The sequence below is a fragment of the Chiloscyllium plagiosum genome, unplaced genomic scaffold (assembly GCF_037043375.1).
Source record: "Chiloscyllium plagiosum isolate Xiang-an unplaced genomic scaffold, Cpla_swu_hap1 HiC_scaffold_45, whole genome shotgun sequence".
NCBI lineage: Eukaryota > Metazoa > Chordata > Chondrichthyes > Orectolobiformes > Hemiscylliidae > Chiloscyllium > Chiloscyllium plagiosum.
Genome location: NW_028270183.1, coordinates 94,211,830 through 94,220,921, shown reverse-complemented (window position 1 = coordinate 94,220,921; position 9,092 = coordinate 94,211,830). Strand labels below are relative to the sequence as shown.

Here is a 9,092-nt window from a genome sequence, read left to right as displayed (position 1 = left end):
GCCTCGGTAATTCGCCACGATCGTAATAGATCCATGCAGACACCATCTCTCTGGCACTTCACTCATCTCTGGAACATGTGGATAACATGGACACCTACATCAGACTTCTGTATATTAGCTTTAGCTCTGCCTTGAAGACCCGAATGCCAACAAGACTCATCGACATTTCTGAGTCCTAGGACTTTCCTCACATCGACAACTGGATCTTTAACTTTCTGACCTGCAGATCACAATGAATGAGGATAGTTGGAAACTCCTCCTCTTCAATAATACGCAATACTGGTGCCCTTCAAGGCTGTGTACTCAGCCCACTTCAATATTTCTTACCCCCTTATGAGTATACCGCCAAATTCAGCTCTAACTCCATTTACAGATTTACTAATGAAACCACGATAGTGGGGAGGTCTCAAAACCGACCTAGATTACACCTCCTCCAACTATGCCCCCTGTAAAAACGCCATCCCATATTCTAAATTCCTTCACCTCCACCGCATCTTCTCCCAAATGGACCAATTCCAATACTGAACAACCCAGATGGCCTCCTTCTTCAAAGACCGCAATTTCCCCTCAGACGTGGTTGACGATGCTCTCCACGCATGTCCTCCTCTTCCCGCTCTTCTGCCCTTGAACCCCGCCCATCCAATCGTCACGAGGACAGAACCCCACTGGTCCTCACCTACCACCCCACCAACCTCCAGATATCGTATCATCCTTCGTCATTTCTGCCACCTCCAAACAGACCCCACCATCAAGAATATGTTTCCCTTCCCTCACCTACCAGCGTTCTGGAAAGACCACTCCCTCCGCGACTCCCTTGTCAGTTTCACAATCCCCACCAACTCAACCTCCACTCCCAGCACCTTCCCCTGCAACCGCAAGAAATGCAAAACTTGCGCCCATACCTCCCCCTCACCTCCCTCCAAGGCCCTAAGGGATCTTCCCATATCCGTCACAAATTCACCTGCACCTCCACACACATTTACAGCATCAACTGCACCCGATGTGGCCTCCTCTACATTGGGAAGACGGACCGCTTACTGGCAGAACATTTCAGAGAACATCTCTGGGACAGCGCAGCAAACAACCCAGCCGCCCAATGGCTGAAAACTTTAACTCCCCCTCCCACTCCGCCAAGGACATGCAGGTCCTTGTCCTTCACCATCGCCAGACCATGGGAACAGACGCCTGGAGGAAGAGCACCTCATCTTCCGCCTCGGAACCCTCCGACCACAAGAGATGAATGCAGATATCTCCAGCTTCCTCATTTCCCCTCCTCCCACCTTATCTCAGTGCCAACCCTCGGACTCAGCACCGCCTTCTTGACCTGCAATCTTATTCCTGACCTCTCCTCCCCCACCCTCTCTCCGGCCTATCACCCTCACCTTAACCTCCTTCCACCTACGCATTCCCAACGCCCTTCCCCCAAGTCCCTCCTCCCTACCTTTTATCTTAGCCTGCTTGGCACACCCTCCTCATTCATGAAGAAGGGCTTATGCGATTCTCCTGCTCCTTGGATGCTGCCTGACCTGCTGCGCTTTTCCAGCAACACATTTTCCAGCTCTGATCTCCAGCATCTGCACTCTTCACTTTCTCCTACAGGAAATAGAGCTTAATGGCGTGGTGTAAGACAACGATCTTTCCCTCAATGTCAGCAAAACAAGGGAACTGGCCATTGACTTCAGGAATTGGACTGAAGGACACACACTGGTCTCTGTCATTGGTGCTGATTTGGAGGTGATGGACAGCTTCAAGTTCCGAATAATAAATATCACAAACAATCAGTCTATCCATGTCAACTCTACAGCCAAGAAAGCACATCAATACATCTACCACCTCAGCCGGGGAATAAAATTTAGCATTTTGGCAATGACTCTGATCAATTTTAATATTGAACTGCAGAAAACATTCTATCCAGACTCTTTGTATGGTAACTGCTCTGGCCGTACTGCAAGAAATTGCAGAGATGCGTATACCGAACACAATACATCACGCAAATCATATTTCCTTCCATTGACTCAGTCATGAATTCCCACTTCTTCAGGAATGCAGCCAACATAATCAAAGGCCCCTCCCACCACCGCAACGCTCTTTCCCAACCTCTTCCATTGGACAGAAGATGCAAATGTTTGAAAATACGCACCAATGGATTCAGGAACAATTTCTTTCGTGCTGTTATCAAACTTATGAATGGACCTGTCATGTATAGAGTTGATCCTTTTCTGCACCTGTTCAAAAGCTGTGAAACTATATTTACCTGATGTCCTTATGTAAGGTATGATTTGTACTGGAGAGAACGCAACACAATATTCTTCAGTGTTTCTCAGAATGTATGACTATCATAAAACAAGCAAAATCAATCTGCATACCATACGTCTGGGTCTGGTCTGCTCGATAACACTTTAAACCAATGTCTCCTGTAGTCTGTGTAAAAGACTGCCATTACCCATTACTTCCATGCCTGTCATAATTTCGAAAGGATCTATTTCGTATCCCTCAGACTCGACGTTCATGTGAAAGAAATGAGTTATTATCTTGTCCCGCATCATTTATGATGGGAGCTGGCAGGACTGCAGCGTTTAATTCTGATCCTTGAGTGATAAAGTCAATTAGCCTTGTCTATCCGTTACTTCTTATGGTTTCTGGCATGCAACTATTTATTTGTCGTAGCTTCACCAGGTTGACACATTACGTTTAGATATACCCAGTGTGTGCACTCATAGAACATATAACATAGAAAAGTACAGCACAGAACAGGCCCTTTGGCCAACGAGATTTAATCCTAATGTCAAATATAGTAACTTAACCTACGCACCCCTCAACTTACTGCAATCCATGTGCATGTCCAGGAGTCGCACCAATGTCCCCAATGATTCTGCTTCCATGACCACAACTGGCAACCGATTCCATGCATTCACAACTCTCTGCGTAAAGAACGTACCTATGACATCTCCTTTATACCTTCCTCCTAATATCTTCAAACTATGACTTCTCATACTAGTCAATCCTGTCCGGGGGGAAAGTCTCTTCCTATTGATTGTATCTATTCCACACATTATTTTCTATACCTCGATCAGGTCTCTCTTCCTCCTTCTCTCCATACAGAAAAGTCCGAGCTTATTCCAAATTTCTTCATAAGGCAAGCCTTCCAGTCCAGGCAGCATCCTGGTAAACCTTCTTTGCGCTTTCTCCGAAGCCTCTGCATTTTCCTGAAGTAGGGCGACCAAAACTAGACACAATATTCAAAGAGTGGCTTCACCAGGGACTTGTCGAGCTGCAGCAAAACCACGCAGCTCTTAACCTCAATCCCCCTTAATGAAAGCCAATACTCCATATGCTTTCTTAATAACCCTATCCACTTGGATGGCAACTTTGAGGGATCTATATACTTGCATACCCAGATCCCTCTGCTCCTCCATACTGCCAAGGATTCTGTCTTTAATCTTATATTCAGCATTCGTGTTCCTCCTTCCAAAATGCATCACTTCTCGTTTATCCAGGTTGAACTCCATCTGCCTTGTCTCAGCCCAGATCTGCATCCTATCTATGTCGCGCTGCAGCCTGAAGTAGCCGTTTATACTGTCGACGATACCTGCAACCTTAGTGCCATCTGCAAACTTACTAACCTGACGTTATAAATTAAAGTCCTTTACTCTTCATTTCACCAGGTTTGATCACTGGCTCCAAGTCTTAACCCTCCCATTCATCTTCTTCCCCTGCCCTTCCATTTCTTCGTTGTCTTGTCTTTGGAATGTACTTTGTTTAGAGCCTTGGTAAGTTTATACAGTGCATCTTGGAGGCTGTCATTGAGTTACACCAGGCAGAAGGACTGGTTAATACTTACAAACAGTCTCTAACACACTCATTAAAAGACAGAGCTCATAGGAACAGCTGAAATAAAAATAAACCAGGTTTCTTCAGGATTAAAGCACCTATCACTGCCGTGAACAGAGAGAGCTCCTGAGCAGTTGAAGACTTCACTGTATTTTGTTCAGAGTCCCAAGCTGTTTAGTTGTCTGAGAACCAATCACATCGTTGCTGGTAGCAGACAGCCTTTGTCAGTGGTGAACTAGTGGCCAATAATCAATGAGCTCCTTGTCACAAACAAAGGCTGCATCTGTGTATAACTCCGTTCATCTCCAGTGACATTTCAATTATTGGGTCACTATCAGGTGAATTGCTGTCAAACCTTGCAGCTATCCTCCACTTTCGATCTGTTTGTAAGGTCGCTCTTTTCACATTTTAGTCCACAATTACACTCAATCCTTTTTAAAAAAAATGTTTATATATATATTCGCCCAGAGAAAACTAAAATGCCATTTCAAAAACGCATTTACTTGCAAAATACATGATGCACAATTTTTATAGCAAGTGCAGTCTATTTATTATTTCTCCCTTCTTGCAATGTTATCCAACCTTCACATTTCTTAAAGCTTTTACGTGTTTCACCATTTGTATTTTAGGACAATATATCTGAATTCACATTAGGTTTTCTAGTGATGTATATAATAAAATGGTTACAACAAACGACACCATCAAAATATACTGCATTGTTAATTTGAAACTTTTAAAGAAGGCCAGTGGATTACAATCTGTGTAATTTTGTATTTCATTGTTCTCTGTTGGGTGGTCTTCGAAGTACTGAAGATCTAACAGCAATCCCAAAGTCCCTTTCCTATGGAAGAGGACTTTTCCAATGATCGATATTGATTGTAGTAGAAATATCCTCCAGGTTCTCAATTCTTAATTCATCATCCTGGAACAACGTCGACCCAATTCAGAAGCATCAGCGGCCATTTTGAAAAGACTGGAAAACGCAGGGATGGTAAAATAGGTTCATCGATTCAAATTGCTTTCATCCTTTCAACATTAACCTCGGACTCTACTAACTAAACTACCTTACTCTTATTTCGTTCAAAAACTTGTTGAAGGCGCAGCTGTTCAGACAAACTTCTGGACAAATTTCCTGTAAAGTCAAACAATCCAAAAATCTATTAAATTCTCATGTAGTTTTAGGAACAAGAAATTCTAATAGTATTACTTTTGCTGTCTCCATAAACATCTGTGCACTTGTGTGTGTATGTCTGTGTGACTGCATGTGCACGTGTGTTTCTTTAAGTCGATATGTGTGCTTCTGTTTGTATGTGTCTCTGCACATCTCTCTGTATATGTGATTGTGTCTGAGTCTCTGTACGTATTTCCATCTGTCACACGCACACAGAGACAGGCACAAAACACACACACACACACACAAACAAACGCACGCGCGCACACACACACAGACACACACACACGTTGAAACATCACCAAAAGCAATGTATCACTTCAAGCCCAAGATGAATAGACAGCGGTACAGATGTATTGGTGTTTAACCCACATTTCAATTGTTACCATCCTGAAAATAACAGAGAGCCCATTGCACAGAGGGACAGAAACAGAGATACGTAAACATGGAGACGCACACTAATACACACGATGAGACGCAAACACACTCACATAAGCACAGATTGTCAGGCAGAGATAGATGGGTAGACACACACAGAATCACAGAGACAGGAACTCACGATAATGCACACACACATTCAGAGAAACACATGCATAAAGCCAAACAGACACTGCGCTGTGTCTAACCATCTGCAGCACAATCTGTGTCCCATCAGCTCGTTCCAAGTTTTTACAGATGAAATGTTGATGGAAAGTGGAACCGTCGCGTGAGGTCTCTCAGCATAATACCCGTGAAAAGGTGAATCTAGTTAAAAGATCATGGTCATTTGAGCAATTGACAGACTTGTACACCACATCTGTGTAATCACTGAATGTCCAGCTGTGAAAAGGATTGATGATGATGTCAAGTTGTTATGTTCTCCATCATTGTTTAGAATTACCTTACAGTGCAGCTTGCTCAGCACCACAGTCACAAGCATTCTCTGTCTCCACCATCCACACTCAGTAGCAGTGGAATATACCACTGACAAGATGCACTGTAGAAATTCGCCAAAGTTCCTCACAGAGCAGCTTCCAGAACCACGGCATTATCGCGTGGAACACTGAGCAGAGCAGATACACGGGACACCAGTTGACAATTCCACATCAAGCCACTCGCCACCCTGGCTTGGAAAAAACGTCTCAGTTCCACAAGTGCCATTGGTTGGAAATCCTGGAACTCCCTCCCTTACATCATTATGGGTTTATTTGGATAAAATGAATGGCAGCAGTTCAAGAAGCTAACTCATCGTCACCTTTGCCAGAACAATTATAACTGAGTAATACGTGGTAACCCAGCGGCAATGAGCCAAACACATTAATGAATCACAAAATAAAGGTCACTATTTGGAACCCACGTGCTCCAATGCTGAGCTTTTGAATAAATTGTGTTCATATTCCAGAAAATTGAGACACGATTTCATTTGAATGTATCAAATTCTGAACAGGCTTCAGAAGATAGATGGTGAGAAATTGATCCTGTGGATCTGGGTATCTGAAATATGATAACACAGTCTCAGGAGTTGCGGAAAATCTCAGCAGGTCTGACAGAATCTGTGAAGAGAAGTCAGTGTTAAAGTTACACCATTTACAGATCTTTTGGTTATTATTGACACACCCTCAGGGTAAGGGGGCAGGTTATTTGGGAATGAGATGAGGAGAGCGCGATTAACTCTAAGGCCTCTGAGTCTTTAATATTCTCTGTCCCTGACGATTGTTGATGCACCCTCACTGAGTGCATTTCAGATTGGAAGTCACAAATTGCTGGTTTCTCAGGGAGTCACGGGATATGTGGATTGCACAGGAAACTGGATATGAAATCTAAGTCTAGCTTTGATTGAATTGACTACTAGAACAGACTGAACATTTTAAAAAGGGTGTATCGACCTCTCATTATTTCTTCAGCGTTATCCCCATTCCAATTTTTCAGTAATTAATACTTTTCTAACTTCCTACCGCTCTGCTGAATTCCCCTACTCTCATAACACATGAGCTAACCTTTCCCTTCTCTCGACAGATGTTGCATGACCTTACCAGATTCCTCTGAATGGCCTGTGTTTATTTCAGAGAGAATTACAACGCCCGATTCCTGTTTCTGTGAGAGGAAACATTCTCCAAACCGACTCCTTTAATTCTGTTTGTTCACAGAGAAAGGAGGCATTGTTCTGTCCAAATGCATTACATGCTCATGAGGGTATCAAGATATTGTGATGATTTTTAAAATAAAATATATTAAACATAATGAAATTCATGATGAAAACACGAGACCCAATTCTAACTGTAAGGGGCAGGAATTCAGTCATGCGAGTTGAAAGTGAGGACTGCAGATGCTGGAGATCAGTGTCAAGGTTAGAGTAATACAGGAAACGCACAGCAGGTCAGGTCGCATCCGAGGAGCAGGAGAGACGATATGTCGGGCAAACCACCGTCATCTGGAATGAGGCTGGGAGCGTCCAGTGTGGACAGATAAATGGGAGGGAGTGGGGCTGCGGAGAAGGGAGCGGAGAGCGCAATTGATAGATGGAGGTGGGGGTAAAGGTGATTGGTCGGAGAGGACGGTGGAGCGGATAGGTAGGAAGGAAGATTGGCAGGTAGGACAGGCCATGAGGATGGTGCCGAGCTGGCAGGACGGATTTGGGATAAGATGATCGGAGGGGGAAATCAGGCAAATTGTAACGGCCACATTAATGCCCTGGGCTTGGAGGTTCCTGAGGAGGAAGATCAGGCTCCAGGCGCCGGGTGGTGAGTGAGTGGTGATAGAGAAGTTCCAGGTCCTGCATGTCCTCGGCAGATTCGGAGGGCGAATTCAATTCTCCCTCCGCCAGTTGTTATTTGTATGTTGCTCCTGACCCATCAAAACACAGATCTGTGTGAATGCGCAAACAATCGCTCTCTGTACATTTCACTCAATAATGTCAATAACAGGATGGATTAAAACCAAATGCAAAACTGTGTTGAATGCTGGACGTAGGGAATCATGTTACTGTAGAGCCTTTACAGCACTGAGATCAGGCTTTCGGCCCATCATTCACAAACCAGTCTGCACTCCCTCTTGAAACCTCTCCAATTACCCAGATCCCTGTCTGATTGAAGACTGTCTGTGTGAAGTTTGCACATTCTCCCCGTGTCTGCGTGAGTTTCCTCCGGGTGCTCCAGTTTCCTCGCACAGTCCAAAGATGCGCAGATTAGGGTGGATTTGCAACGCTCAATCGTCAATAGTGTCCAGGTGAGTGTTGGTTATATGGTTAGCCATGAGAAATGTGGAGTTACAGGAATAGCGTAGAGGGTGAGACTTGGTGGGATGCATGATGAGCCGAATAGCCTGTTTCTACACTGTAAGAATTTTATGATCCTATACTCCATCCCATCTATCTCTGTGGATGACGTGGACTATCACCTGATCAAATATCCCCTTCAATGGGTCAGCGTTTGTTTTCTTCCTGACAAAGAACTGCAGGTGTTGCAGATGTGAGAGACAGCACAGAAATTGCTGGGAAACTCAGCAGGTCCGGCAGCATTTGTGGGGAGTGAACCTTTTGGATCCAGTGATTGTTCTTAAGGACTGAAGGCTTCTGATTCTGATGTTTTCAGACCTGTTGACGTTTTACAAGCAATTTCTTGTTTTGCTTTCAGCCCCAGTTCAGTTGTTGACTATCACGGCCTTGTTATGTGTGTTTGGGAAAAGGGACAGTCAGACTGCTAGCGCGGTGGTGGTGTAGTGGCGAGCATAGCTGCCTTCCAAGCAGTTAACCTGGGTTCGATTCCCGGCCTTCGCAGTGTTGCGGCTTTGCAAGGAAAAGTCTTGAGCACCAACGTTGCATTCTGTGGCGAAATGGATTTGTGAGGTTGCTTTCGAGTTTTCATGGCGATGGTTCCTGTCAATTGCCGTGACAATCCGGGCAGCGTTGCTCGAAAGCTTTCCTCTCTGCGGCCCATTGCTTATTTGAATATTGTTCGCAACATGAGGTTGATTTTGTTTTGTTCGAAAAGTGAGAGATTGCTATCGTCAGAAACCTTAAATAATTACAGAAGCCGCTGGAAATTCGGAACAGATCCAACAGCTTCTATCGTGGACAGGAAGGAAGTTTAAATGCGTCAAATTTCTTCAAGGT

At 44.4% G+C, this 9,092-nt stretch overlaps 1 non-coding gene across 1 annotated transcript; it reads left to right on the top strand.

Annotated features, from left to right (window-relative positions):
- The first annotated feature begins 8,684 nt into the window (after window positions 1–8,684).
- trnag-ucc (transfer RNA glycine (anticodon UCC)) lies at window positions 8,685–8,756 on the top strand. The gene has a single exon. It is a non-coding gene; the product is annotated as a tRNA-Gly (tRNA).
- Window positions 8,757–9,092: the final 336 nt, after the last annotated feature.